The 15,779-nt window shown below is 35.8% G+C and overlaps 1 pseudogene; it reads left to right on the forward strand.

Moving 5' to 3' along the window:
* Positions 1-2,000: 2,000 nt before the first annotated feature.
* LOC121208156 (UTP--glucose-1-phosphate uridylyltransferase 3, chloroplastic-like) overlaps positions 2,001-15,779 on the forward strand; it is a 19,955-nt pseudogene continuing 6,176 nt past the window's right edge.

Raw genomic sequence — 15,779 nt, forward strand, 5'->3', positions numbered from 1 at the left:
ATCTTATGTATATATCTTAACTATATTATGTATGTATTTTTAACACTATATTATGTACATATTTTTAATATTATCACGTATTTATTTTTTTTATATATGTACATATTAATGTAGTATTATTAATAGTATTGATTTTTAAACATCATTATTATTTCTAATATATATATTATGTACATTTTTTTATTTATTTCTATTTTATTTTTATTTGTCAATATTAATTATTATTATTCTAATATTTTGATATTTTAATATTTTATATTTTATATATTTTATTATTCACATCATTATTCGCATTTTTTTGACAATAATATTCTTGGATTTTTTTTACTATCATTTTAAAAACTTTTTACATTTTAATTTTAAGAATAAGGCAATGTACCGATTTTAACATTAAGTCATCGATTTCATCGCTATGTTGGGTGAAATTAATCGGCTCGTGTTAAAAACGGGACGTCCTTCTAAAAAACAAAAAAACTTGCAACTTCTCATTTCCTTCAATCGGATCACACTTAAATGTCAAATTGAATTCGTATTTTGAAAATCAAGACAACATGTGTTTAATAAGATACCAATTTTGGGCGTCGCGAGGGTGCTAATACCTTCCTCGCGCGTAACCGACTCCCGAACCCTAAATTTTCTCTGGATTCTAATGTAGACCTAAACTTAACCTTTTATTTGTTTTAATAAGAGATCTAATAGGTGTCCGATCACACCTAGGAAAAAGGATCGGTGGCGACTCCCTGTTTATTTCAAAAATCAAACGTCAAATTTCAAACTTTTTTCAATAAATCGCCACAATTAGCGACCAAGCTAAGCTAAAATTTTTACGTCGCTACAGCTGGCGACTCCACTGGGGACCCTTTTTGAGAGTCGAGTCGAATTAAACTCGCGTTGTCAAAATTTTCAAAGTTCCTTGTTCAAATTAACATTTAGTCGTGATCCTCAAATTTTTTGTTTTCAAAAAAATCATGCATTTGCATCGTGTTGTATATATTCTAACTTATTTTATCCAGTTGTTTTTCAGCTTTAAATTTTTGTGATTTTAGTTTTGGTTTAGTTTTTTAAATAAAACATAAAGGTTTGTGAGTTTCTCCCCACACACCGTGCACGAGCATCTTTGCATAACATGAGCTCTCTACCCGGGCCTCGTCCGTTTAAGTGAAAGTAAACGCTACGCCTTCGCGAGTTAACTCGTCCCTCCGCACAGGCTAGTGAATACTTTCGGGTTACATATGACTTATGCTTTCGTGAGTTAACTTGTCCCTCCGCATAGGCATAAGTAAATGTAATCCCTCGAATTGATCTCATAAGCCTATGATGGGCCATGACTGAGACTTCGTACTAGTCTTAGTAGACGATAGTACGAACAATTTGAGTACCTATCTAGAACCAAAACCGCATATAGTGAACCGTACGAGCCCCCTAACTAGAGCCATGCCGAACCTCCGCTTGTTCCATAGTCACCAAAATAAGTACACGGAAAAAACGCCTCTTACGTTTTGCACTTTCACTTTGTATGCAAGGGGATTGGGTTGGTTTAATAAACTAGATCGGGTAGCGTATTTGATAATTTTTCATTGATTTTTTTGCCTATATTTGACTACAAACCAGGGTTGTTCGTCTTTGCTTTATTTTCATCATGTATTATAGGCATCTTGTTAGGAATATGTTGATTAGAGAATGGTTGCCAAAACGGGTTCTAATGGAGGAGTCAATTATGCGAGTGACCGAAGCATTGTGTAATAGACTCTTTTGATGAATGAAATGCCTAAATAGGGGCTATCTTGAAATCAACACCCATTTCTTGCATATATTTCATGATTGACGTTCATTTATGCACTCATTCATTCATTGCATATATCTATCCCATGATCATTCGCTAAGGTTAGAATCATATAATTCGCAGTCACAACACTTCAAATCTGGAATCACGCCATTCGTATAGAACGGGTCGACAAGCTAGAACAATTGAGGCTGAGTTCAATGAAAGAATCAAAAGAATGGAAAGAGTCCAAAGGGAATTACAAGAACAACTGGCTAAGTCACAGCAAGAGACAAGAGACTTAATGGTGAGATCTCGAGGGGAATCGTTCGAGCAAAGGGATCAAATGGCTAAAAAGATGGAGATGATAACTGCTTTGGTCAAAGGAAAAGGAGCCCGAGTAAGGAAAGGTTTGGGAAGGTATCTGCAAGGAATAGTCAGGGCTCTAAAGCCAGTGCACCACAAGGCCCGATACGGTTTGGGGTTCCAGCTAGACATGCAACAAAGAAGAAAACAATTACAGAAAGATCGAGAAAGGCGGATTGTAAGATCCTTAGGCCGAGAATTAGAATGGGAGCCTATAACGTACCCTCTTTTGTTAAAAACATTTACATTTGCAGGAATGATATACCCCGGGCAAGATAATCTAAGAAGCACGCTGGTATTAATTGAAAGGGGTCTTTAGAATATCAGTATAAATGTCATTGACAAAGGAAATGATGCAATTAAAAATGTTCAATGATACGCCCTTATCCCCCTGGATTCGTTTTGAACAATTGGACTGCTGTGGATCTCCTTGAAGTTTCTAAGTCTTCTCCAGAGTAATACTTAAAGTTAACGCTCTTCTTTTTGTGTATCCCTAAGTAATAGTAGGGATTTTTTTGCTAGAGCTTATGATTTGCTCTTTATCATTTAAGTGAACATTAATGAGATGCATTTTGTCATGGTCTTTTCATTCTCATTAACTTCATAATTTTTCCCTCTTTTCTCAGCCAATCATTGCATATATCTCACATCATGCCATAATATTATGCTTGTTGGTCCCAATACTTTGATGCTCCTCTATAGTTTCCTTTTCCATTCAAATTTCAGGTGCTCAGATATCAATGGCATGAACAAACCCGTTACGAGTCCTGAAATCGATTTTGAGAAGGCTGTTTGTTTAGGAGAATTCGAAGCCGAAGAAAATGCTGAAGACTATGTCTCGTCTCCTGACTTGCTAAGAATGTGGAACAAGAGGATAAACAGATTTTGCCTCATCAAGAATCTGTTGAAACAATAAACTTGGAACTGAAGAAAAGAAGCAAGAAGTGAAAATTGGGACCTCTATTTCAGAGGACACCAGGCATAATTTGATTGCTTTACTCCGCGAGTACAAAGATGTATTTGCATGGTCATATCAAGACATGCCAAGATTGGATGAAGATGTAGCAGTCCATAGACTCCCACTGAAACCAGAATGCAAACCCATTTAGCAAAAGCTAAAACGGATGAGACCTGAGATGCTGTTAAAGATAAAAGAAGAGGTTAAAAAGTAATTTGATGCGGGTTTCTTACAAGCTTCCAAATATCCAGAATGGGTGGCTAACATAGTCCCGGTACCAAAGAAAGATGGAAAAGTACGAATGTGCGTGGATTACCATGACCTGAATCGAGCAAGCCCAAAAGATAATTTTCCCTTGCCACATATTGACACGTTGGTGGACAACACAGCAAAATATTCATTGTTTTCTTTCATGGATGGATTCTCGGGTATAATCAGATCAAGATGGCCCCTGAGGATATGGAGAAAACTACCTTCATAACAATGTGGGGAACGTTCTGCTACAAGGTGATGCCATTCGGGTTAAAGAATGCTGGGGCAACATATCAGAGGGCTATGGTGACATTATTCCATGACATGATGCATAAGGAAATAGAGGTCTACGTCGATGATATGATTGCTAAATCTCGAGGAGAAGAAGAACATATAATGAACCTCAAGAAGTTGTTCGAAAGGCTGAGAAAGTTTCAGCTAAAGCTTAATCCAGCCAAATGTACATTCGGGGCTACCTCGGGAAAATTGCTAGGCTTCATTGTCAGTGAAAGAGGTATCGAAGTTGATCTAGATAAAATAAAAGCCATCCAAGAATTACCTCCCCCGCGCACACAAAAGGAAGTCAGGGGATTTTAGGGAGGTTGCATTACATTGCTCGATTCATTGCTCAAGTTACCAACCAATGCGACCAAATTTTTGATTCCTTCGAAAACATAACCCGGGAGAATAGAACGAAGAGTGCCAAGTGGCCTTCGATAAGATAAAACGGTATCTGTCTAATCCTCCTGTGCTAGTACCATCGACCCCTGGAAAACCCTTAATTTTGTACCTGACCGTGTTTGAAAACTCAATGGGTTGCGTACTGGGGCAACATGATGAGTCAGGGAGAAAAGAAAAGGCGATCTACTACCTCAGCAAAAAGTTCACTGAATATGAGGCAAAATATTCGTCCGTTGAGAAATATTGTTGCGCTCTGGTTTGGGTAGCTCGGAGACTCAGACAATATATGTTGTATCACACGACATGGCTAATTTCAAAGCTGGACCCAATAAAATACATTATGGAATCGCCGGCACTATCAGGAAGAATGGCACGATGGCAGCTCCTCCTTTCGGAATATGACATTGCCTATGTAAGTCAGAAGTCAATAAAAGGGAGCGCAATAGCTGACTTCTTAGCAACTCGAACGACAGAGGAATATGAGCCTTTAAGATTCGATTTCCCAGACGAAGACTTAATGTGCATCACAAAAATAGAATCCGAGTCATCAAAAGAGAAGTCATGGAAGATGTGCTTTGATGGTGCGTCAAATGCTTTAGGGCATGGAATTGGAGCAATCCTGGTATCACCAGACGGGAATCATTATCCGTTCACTGCAAGACTGAACTTCTTCTATACCAATAATATCGTAGAATATGAGGCCTGTATCATGGGGCTCCGTGCAGCTATCGAACGAAACATCGAGATCTTGGAGGTGTACGGGGACTCAACCCTAATGATTTACCAAATCCGTGGAGAATGGGAAGTGAGGGACTCAAAATTGATTAAGTACAGCGATTTAGTGGCTGGATTGATCAAGGAATTCAAAGAAATAACTTTTCATTACTTCCCACGAGAAGAGAACCAACTGGCTGATGCCCTAGCCACTTTGGCTTCAATGTTCAAAGCAAGTAGAGAAGCAGAAATAATGCCCCTCAAAATGAGCATATACGAGGTCCCTGCACACTGTGTGGTATTGAGAAAGAAGTAGACGGACGGCCTTGGTTCCATGATATCTTAGAATATATCAAGAATCAAAGGTATCCCGAACAAGCGAATGAGAACGATAAAAGAACAATTAGAAGAATGACAGCGGGATTTGTTCTTGATGGGGATATCCTGTATAAAAGAGGATAGGATCAGATGCTTTGAGATGTTGGATGATGTTGAAGCCAGAAAAATACTTGAAGAGGTCCATGAGGAGTTGCGGAACGCATGCCAATGGTTTCAATATGGCCAGAAAGATCATGAGACTCGGTTATTATTGGCTGACAATGGAAAGTGACTGAATCAATTTTGCCAGAAAATGCCACAAATGTCAAATCTACGGCGATAAAATTCATGTAGCCCCTCACCCCTTCATGTCATGACTTCTCCGTGGCCTTTTTCTATGTGGGGCATTGATGTCATAGGGCCAATTTCTCCAAAAGCTTCAAATGGACATCGATTCATTTTTGTGGTTATCGATTACTTCACAAAATGGATTGAAGCGGCTTCGTTTGCCAATGTGACGAAGACTACAGTGTGCAAGTTTTGAAAAAGGAAATCATTTGCCGATATGGTTTGCCTGAAAGAATCATCTCAGATAATGCACGAATCTGAACAATAAGATGATGAAGAAGTGTGCGAGCAGTTCCAAATAAAGCATCATAATTCCTCGCCCTATCGCCCAAAGATAACGGGCTATGAAGCAGCTAACAAGAACATTAAGAGATCATTGGGAAGACTGAGACATATAAAGATTGGCACGAGAAACTTCCATTTCTTTGTTTGCATATCGCACATCTGTGCGAACATCTACGGGAGCAACCCTTCTCTCTAGTCTATGGAATGGAAGCTGTGCTACCTATCGAGGTGAGATCCCTCCTGCGAGTATTGATGGAATCAAGTTAGAAGAAGCAGAATGGGTTCGATTCGATATATCAGTTGAACCTCATTGAAGAAAAACGTCTAAGGGCAATTTGTCATGGGCAAATGTACCAAAAGAGAATGATCGCAGCCCATGACAAGAAGGTACACCAAGAGAGTTCCATGAAGGAGAACTCGTTCTGAGAAAGATTCTCCCAATAAAAAAGACCTGCGAGGAAATGGCACCAAATTGGGAAGGACCATACGTTGTAAAAAGCATTCTCAGGAGGAGCTTAATCCTACGAGATGGATGGGAAGGAGTTACCGAATCCGGTGAATTCAGATGCGGTGAAGAAATATTATGTTTAAGATGAAAACCCGAAAAGGGGCATCTAAAAAAAAGAAAAAAAAATAGATCAGGGCGAAAACCCGAAAAGGGCGTCTTGATTAGTACAAAAAGATTAGGATGAAAACCGAGAGGGCGTCTAATGAAACAAACTGGCGGTCGAACGATAGGTCAAGTAGTGAGACTACAGTATTTGAAGCACTTCTGAAAGCTCGAAATTTTCTACGCAAGAAGCCATGCTCGAAAAGATTATTGGATTGAGGAACGTGGAAGAGTTCATGTGTTGATATCTAGAGCATTTGTATCCGTGAATACGACCTTTTCTTTCTTTTGACATTTTAATCTCATTGGTTAACTTCTTTGTTTGCCAATTTGAAATAAAGGAATATGAGATGTCTTTTTGTCCCTACCTGACCATTTTCATGCATCTCATTATTGTTTATTAATGATAAATAGTGAAATGACATATCTAAACAAAAGAAATGTCAAGCATTACCCGGATAAGAATTCGATAAGTGCAAGATCTTCAAGCAAGAACAAAGTTTAACCAAGGGCAAAAGGGTGATATCTGAGAAACGTCGATTACTCGTAAAGCTCGAAGACAGGTATGAGGCCTGAAGAGAAGGTCGAGAATCAAAGCATGAACGCAATCCTCAACAATCATGGCGAAATGACATACGACAATATGCTTAAGGAGCACTGCATAATCATGTAGGCATAAAGGCATTTAAGACAAACATGTGCATATCATGATGACATCATGCATGGCATATACAGGTACTCCAACAGAGCAAGAAATCTTGAATGAGAGTCGCACTGAATCAAAGGAAAGATACCCGAGTTCTACCAAGGACTGGTTTTGGTATTTTGATGTTTAAATATTCATGCTTTCCAAGGAAAATCAACTCATATTGCGAGAGATGAGTTGAGCCTCAAGACACGTTGAGGTATTTTTAATTTTTTTAAAAAATAAACTCATATTGCAAGAAGTGGTTGAGCCTCGGGGCACGCCGAGGTATTTTTAGTTTTTTTTTTGACTCATATTGCGGAGTGGTTAGCCTTTTAATTTTTGTTTTTCAAATCAATCATATTGCTAGAGAGGTGGGAGTTGATAGGCCTCAGACGCGTTAACGTAATTTCAATTTCTTGTCTTTTTAAAGAAAATCAACTCATATTGATGCATAAATGGTAAGTTGAAGCCTCAGGACACGCTGAGGTAATTTCAATTTCTGTTGTTAAAAAAAAATCAACTTATTGCGAGAAATGACGTTGAGCCTCAAGCGAAACACGTTGGACAGTGGTATTTATTTCTGTTTCAAAAAAAAATCAACTTATATTGCGAGAGGTGAGTTGCGGGGTCGGTTTTCAACAATTGCGGAGGTACTGGTCAATTTCTTTTTTTTAAAAAAAATCAACTCATATTGCGAGAGGTGAGTGGCTTCAGATTACAACTGTGGTATTTTTTTCAATTCATATTGCGAGAGGTGATTGAGCCTCCAAGGACAAACGCCTGGAGGGGCTATTTTTCAATTTACCTGGCTTTTTCAAAAAATCAATCAACTGCATATTTCGAGATGGGGTGAGTTGAGCCTCGGGCGTTCAACACGTGGAGCCCGCGGTGTTTCAATTTTCTGCTTTTCAAAAAAATCAACCACGTCGAGGTCCTTTCAAATTCTATTTATTGTTAATTCTTTTTTTAATTTATGTTGTTTTCAAATAATCAGGCTTCATTATTGCGAAGAGGTGAGTTGAACCTCAAGACGCTGAGGTGTTTTCCCATTTCTATTTCAATTTCTGTTTTAATTTTCAAAAAATCAACTCATTATTTTTGAGAGGTGAGTTGATACCTCAATGTCATCATTTGAGGTATTTTCAATTTATCATACAAAAATCACTCATATTGCGATGAGGTGGAGTTGAACCTCAAGACCGTTGAGGTATTTTTCTAATTTCTGACTCAATTTATGTTTTTCAAAAATCAACTCATATTGCAGATGAGGTGAGTTGAGCCTCACTATGCTGAGGTGTTTTTCAATTTTCTATTTTTCAAAAAATCAATATTACTCATATTGGATTAAGTGAGTTAGAGTTTCTTCTTGCCATCTACTTGCTGAGATATTTTTCAATTATCTGTTTTTGTCATAAATCAATATCAATTTCATATTTTGTCATTAGGTGATTTTAATTTCGACTCACGAGGCTGAGTTTTTTATTTCTGTTTTCATATTTCTGTTTTTTCAATATATTTTTAAAAAAAAACTCATATTGTCGAAAGGTGAGTTGAGCCTCGAGGACACGCTCGAGGTATTTCATTTGTTTGTCAAAAATTACTCATTTGCGAAGTGAGTTGAGTCTCGGCTCACATGCTGAGTCTTTAATTTCTGCTTTTCAATTTCTGTTTTTTCAATTTTATATTTTCAAAATCACTATATTGCGAGATGTGACTTGAGCTTGGGTTTTTTGTCGAGTATTTCAAAAATTACTTTTGCGAGAGGTGGAGTGAGCCTTGGCTCACGTGCTGAGCTATTTTTCAATTTCTGTTTTTAATGTCTAGTTTACAGAGTCAATTCATATTGCGAGAAATGAGTTGAGCCTCAGGATCACATGCCGAGTAAAGAAGTCAATATTAGAGCTGATTGAAGACACCAGATTTTGTCTCCCTGAAGGTTGCTAGTGGAGTTTGAATATGAGGATATCAGATCTTGCCTTTCTAAGTGGCAGAGAGAAGACCCAAACCTTATCTCACTGAAGCGTAGAAGGCATATTGGAATTACATTGGAACAGATTGAAGCTAAAGGCATATCTTCGAATTTGCAGTGGATTGAACCAAAGCTACAAGATGCGATGGACTGGAAAGAGACTACCTGGATGAGAAGAGCACCAAAGAAGTCCATACTTAGCAGACCGGGCAAAATTGGCTTTCTTTATATCTTTGCTCTATTCTCGTTACACTGTAATAAGCAAAGAGGGGCACTGTTGTAGGCCAATTTTAGCCCATTTACATCAAAACCCAATTTGCCTTACTAACCCACCAAAATTAAACCCAAAACCCAAATCTTAACTACCCAAAGCCCAATTTACATCAAAACCCCCAATGGCCCAAACCTAAGCCAAATCCAAAATAAAAAAAAACCTAGTCCCACAATTAAACTTTTTCTCAACTAGCCATCCTTTCTCACTAGGCCCACCTTTTTCCTCCACCACTTCTCATAGCCTTACACCTTTTCCACCACCAACTCTCACTATTATCCTTTTTTTCCACCATCCATCTCCACTTGCCACACTCTTTTTTCCTATCCTACCAATCTCCTTACTAGCCACTTTTTTTTCCATCCACCAACTTCCATCTTGCCACACCTTCTCCACACACTTTGTTCCTACAAAGTATATTAATACTTAATAATAAAATTAATTATTTTTAATGCTATATAAGCCTTCTCATATTTTTTGTATTGGGGAGTGGGTTTTTTGGTTGATAGTTTTTGGTGGAGGAAAGTTATTTGTAAAGGATTTTTGTGTAGAGGTTTTATTTTTAAATAATTTAAGTGAGAAGAGTTTTTTGTAGAAGGCATGTTTTTTGGAGAAGCTATTTTTTTGTAAGTATATTATCAAAGATCAAAGTCTAAAGAGGTGTTTCTTTGTTCTATTCTCATTTTATTAGTTCTTTTGTTTACTTTATTGTTTTCCATTTCCTCAATCTTATTTTTTTTCATTTATCTCGAATTAAAAAAAAAATAAAAGGAGAAGCTACCGCATTTTTACGAAAAAGTTTTTTTGAGGTGGGTGCCGTGTACGGTGGCGCCGCGGCGGTCCGGGACCGGACGATGACCGACCTTGTGGCGAAAAATATCCCCTCTCTCTCTCTCTTTTTTGTTATTATTATATTTTCTTAATATTATATTATATATATTCTTTTAATATTAGGTATATTTAAAATTCTATATTACATATATATATTATACTATTTTTATATATCTTTATATTATATTTTTATATATATTTTTTTACATGTTATCTTATGTATATATCTTAACTATATTATTATGTATTTTTAAACACTTATTATGTACATATTTTTAATATTATCACTATTTTTTTTTTTATATGTACATATTGATGTAAGTTTATTAATAGTATTGTTTTTAAACATTATTATTTCTAATATATATATTTATAATTTATTTTTTATTGTCTATTTTATTTTTTATTTATCAATATTAATTATTATTTTTCTAATATTTGATATTTTTAATATTTTAATTTATTATATTTTATTATTCACAGTCATTATTCGCATTTTTTTTGAAAATAATATTCTTGGATTTTTTCATTAACTATCATTTTTAAAACTTTTTACATTTTAATTTTAAGAATAAGGCAATGTACCGATTTTAACATTAGTCATTATTTCATCGCTTGTTGGGTGAAATTTAATGGCTCGTGTTTAAAAACGGGTACTCCTTCTTCTAAAATAAAAAAAACTTGCAATTCTCATTTCTTCAATCGGATCAATACACTTAAATGTTCAAATTGAATTCGATATTTTTGAAAACAAGACAACATGTGTTTAATAAGATTACCAATTTTGGGACGTCGCGTAGTAGGTGCCTATACCTTCCTCGTGCGTAACTCGACTCACCGAAACCCTGTAAATTTTCTCTGGATTTTAACGTAGATCCTAAACTCTAGCCTTTTTATTTGTTTTATAAATAAGATTCTAATAGGTGTCCGATCACACTCTAGGTATTAAAATATCGGTGGCGATCTCCCTATTTATTTCAAAAATCAAACGTTCAAATTTCAAAATAAATTTCATTAAATTCGCCACAATTAGCGACCAAGCTATAGCTAAAATTTTTACCGATCGCTTACAACCCACTAATCACTTATGGTACTCAATGAACATTATATACTTATAGAGGCATGTATATCGGACTTTTAGTTTCATTTTGTATTAAAATTTATGTTAGATAATATGTATATTACATCGTGATTAGTGATTGGAATGTAAATATTAGAACTGTAAGTTGGTTTTAGTGTTAAACCATGTTAGTTGGATTAATTATTGGCTTTATTGTGATAGTATTATTATGCATTAAGCCTCTTAGTGATAGTGGTTCTATTTGAATTTTTGGGATTGGCTTATTGAATGCAACTTTTTCATTTAGGTGCTATGTTTGAAAAAATTCTATGGGGAGAATGTTTGATGTGAACAGCATCCTAATTTGTACTCCATAGTCGAAAAATTGGTTTCGGGCCCATAACAGTCGTGCTTTAAAAAATAATATGTCAATTCATGCTTATGGTGGTTGAAAGATTCAAGCTTTGATTTGTAATTTGCATGTGAATTTATTTAATAGGACTTATGGAACACTTTTGAAATGTGATAAGTTTAATTTTAAAAATGGGCTATTAATGCATGTGTGAAAAGGATGGTTTGCATGTAAATACCCATTTTAGATATGGCCGCCATGTTCAGTTAAATATAATTATGAATTTTATATTAACATTTATTTAGTAAATGGCTTAATATCATGGAATTATAATATTAAAGTAGAAAAGTGGGTGAAATAAAAAAAGGTGTTCTCTGTTCTTTTAGCCGAATTAAGAAGATTGGGGAGAAGAACCATTCAGCCACCTTAGGTTTTATTAAAGTAAGTTTAAGTTAATTCTTGAAATTTAAGTTAATTTGAGTTGTTACCAAGTTCTTTAGGAAATGTTAAAATTTTGATTTTAGGAATTAAGAGTTTTAGAAAACTTTCCTTCGGCCATGATAGTTAATAAAAGATTATGGTTATTGTTTCATTGCTAATTTAGATGAATAATGGTTGATAGGTTTGTTTGAACTAAACAATGATCATATGGATGCATTAGATGCTAAAGTGGGAAGAATCGGATCATGCATTTTGATGCCATTGCCGAAACATAAATTTGATTTATAATTTGTAAATAATGTGTGTTTTTTTGTAGTTGATAGAATTAAAAGAATGCTTTAAATGTGTTATAAGCAATAAGAGTTAAATTAAAGTTGCTAAAATTACCATTGTTTTTTGCCGAATATGTGCTTAATTTAAAGAGTGAGTTTGTTGAAGAATGTATGTGAACATGGTAAGTGTATTCGGCTTAGTGAAGTAAATGAAATGAAAATTTGGAATTGATTTTTTTATGTGTATGTTATGACCAAGTATATTCTAGGCCACATAAGTAATATAAAGTACATGATGTTTTATATTGATTAGTTGGCTTATGTATTTGGGTGCAATGTATATTTAAGTAATATAATACGTTTGGTTTTGAAAGGTTGAATGATAAATTATTACCTAATACATGAGCATTGGCAAAGTAGCATTTGTGTATGAACATGTATTAGTTATGAATTATATCCAGGTTTATAAGACTAATTGTTACGGACATGATAATTATTATAAATTAGTTTGATATTTGATTAGAATGTCAATATATAAGGTAACATCTATGGATCAAAATATTAAAATCTCTATTACTATACTTATTTAGCTCAAGAGAAGGGTGAAACAAGTTGGATTGAAAGGAAAAGATAGTATAATCTACAACCGGTTCAAAAATATACCGAGGTAAAGTCGAAGATAGTCCATTTAGTACTCTTGATAATGTCTTGCATGGTGAATAATAATTGTACATGCTTAATTGAATTCTTTGTAATAAATATTAAGGTGCTCGTAAAAGAGGAAATCCGGACTTAAAGTCCGCAAGGCAGGCTAATATGCTGGAATAAATCTGGACTTAAAGTCTCAGGCTAAGTGCTGGAAAAATATCCGGGTTTAAGGACCCGCAGGCTCATGCTAGTAATGTATTCCGAGCCTTAAGATTTTGACAGAATCTTGATCCAGCCAATGTAAGTAGATTGTAAGCTCGAACGTCCGTGTGGTAAAACTCGTTGCATAGGTACAATGTATTATTATATGTTAATGTTCGCGTTACGTACTCAGATTTGAATTGATTTCTATGTGAATTATTAGTATCAAAGTACGGTTATACATATATATAGTGGAGTGAATGAAATTCGGTATTTGAGGATTAAACAAGATAAAATTTGGTGATGTAAGTTATCATATGAAAGATGTGGTTAAAAGGTAATAGTTATAAGCTTAATAAATAATGGAAATTACTATGAAGTTTTCCTATGTTATATATATACATAATATCGGCCAAATGAATGGATTATTTAGATATTAATGGAATTATGTACTCATTTTAATTAACAAGTTTTAAATTGTTTGCATTACTTCTAAAAATTATTTAGCTCTAATACTATTTGTCTTAATTCTTCGTTTTATAGATCCTGCTCGTAGTCTTATCGGATTCGGTCAGTTTTAAAGTTCGAAAGTCATTGGTCTCCACTATCTAAGCCCTTTCGTACCTTTGTAGCTTGAACTTTGTAATGCATGTATAGGTCTTGACTTGTTGAGTTAATTAAGTATCTTTTTTTTTTTTAATAGTATATAGTGGAGATTTGCCATGCGAAAATGTTTAGTTAAATTATTTTATTTTTCACAATTAGATGATGTGTTGCCGTGCTGGTTGATATTCAATTAATGATTTTTATGTTTTGATTGATTACCTTAGGAATTATTTTTTAAGGTATGTCTATAGTGTGATTAATGAAATTTGTGCTTATTTTGTACACTCCTTAATTCTCCGGCGACGTGTACGGGTTGGTGTGTTAGGACAAGGTTTTTCAATTAGGTAATAGGCAGTTTTAATATTCATGCCATTATGTGTTAAATGATAGTGTGGTGATTTTTGACAGTTAAAAACGTGTTTTCGTATAGTAATGGATCCCGATCCCAATCGAGCGGTAGCTGATGATGTTGAGAGTGCAGCGCCTGCTCCCGCGCATGGAACAGTGCCGGTGGACTCTCAACCTATTGCAAGCAATCAGAATGATGAGGCTAGACAGGCTTTCTATAGTGTAATGAATGATTGGTTCAATCAATACATTCGAACCAATACGGCTGTTCCACAACCCTCACTCCCGAATAATACACCCCCTGCACCTATGATACCTCCGGTAACTGATCAGACGAGGTTAAATAAGCCCCCGATTGATAGAATCTGAAAGCACGGGGCTATTGAATTTAAGGCTACAGATAGCGATGACGCTGAACAAGCTGAATTTTGGTTGGATAACACTATCTGAGTGTTTGATGAACTGTCCTGCACACCCGATGAATGTTTAAAATGTGCTATATCTTTACTACGTGATTCTGCCTATTATTGGTGGAATACGTTGATTTCTGTTGTGCCCAGAGAGCGAGTGACTTGGGAGTTCTTTCAAATCGAGTTTCGAAAAAAGTATATCAGCCAGAGATTCATTGATTAGAAATGGAAAGAATTCTTGAACTTAAACAAGGTTCCATGTCGGCTACAGATTATGAACGAAAATTTGTGAGGCTTAGCCGGTATAACCCGAGAATGTGTTTCTTCAGAAGCTATAATGTGTAAACGTTTCGAAGATGGATTGAACGAAGATATAAAATTGTATGTTGGTATTCTCGAAATCAGAGAATTTGTAATACTTGTAGAGTGAGCTTGCAAGGCCGAAGAGCTTAGTAAAGAGAAAAGAAAAACTGAGGTGGGAGCAAGAGAGTTCCGTAAGAGATCTTCGGGAAAGCCCTTTTAGCAGTCACCGAGAAATTAAAGAGGATTCAGGTCGATCTAAAGACACTTGGGCTTTTCCAGACAAGACCATAATCGACCCAGTGAGTACGCGAGCCACTTCGGTTGCCAGTGTTGGAAACGATCGTCGGACAGAACAGAGTGCAAGTATTGTGAAAATGGCATTCGGGGAGTTGTAGATTTCATGACTGCTCTTGTTATAAATGTGGGGCAGCCGACCACTTTATCAAAGATTACCCGAGGTTATCCGAAAAAATATGAATCAGAGTGGGAAACTGAGTATACTACAGCACGAAGTAGACCACCTAGGAATATGGGGAATGCCAGCGGCAGTCAGAGAGGGTTTAAAGATGCTACCACCAGATCCGAGGCTCGTGCTCCTGCTAGAGCTTATGCTATACGTGCACGCGAGGATGCTTCTTCGCCTGATGTTATTACCGTACTTTCACTCTCTTGATACTGATGTGATTGCTTTGATTGACCCTGGTTCTACTCATTCTTATGTATGTGAGACTTTAGCATCCAGTAGACTTTACCTGTTGAGTCTACTGAGTTCGTTATTAGAGTGTCGAATCCCTTGGGTCGATATGTGCTTGTCGACAAGGTGTGTAAGAAATGCCCCTTAATAATTCGAGGCTCCTGTTTCCGGCCGACTTGATGCTTTTACCGTTTGATGAATTTGATGTTATTCTCGGTATGGATTGGTTGACTGTACATGATGTAGTTGTGAATTGCAAAAATAAGACCATTGATTTAAGATGTGCAATAATGAGATAATCCGAGTTGAGTCTACTGATTTGAGCGGATTGTCAGCAATAATAATATCCTCGATGTTGGCTCAAAAATATGTAAGAAAGGGGTGTAAAACA

The sequence above is a fragment of the Gossypium hirsutum genome, chromosome A10, assembly GCF_007990345.1.
Source record: "Gossypium hirsutum isolate 1008001.06 chromosome A10, Gossypium_hirsutum_v2.1, whole genome shotgun sequence".
In the NCBI taxonomy this organism is placed as follows: Eukaryota; Viridiplantae; Streptophyta; class Magnoliopsida; order Malvales; family Malvaceae; genus Gossypium; species Gossypium hirsutum.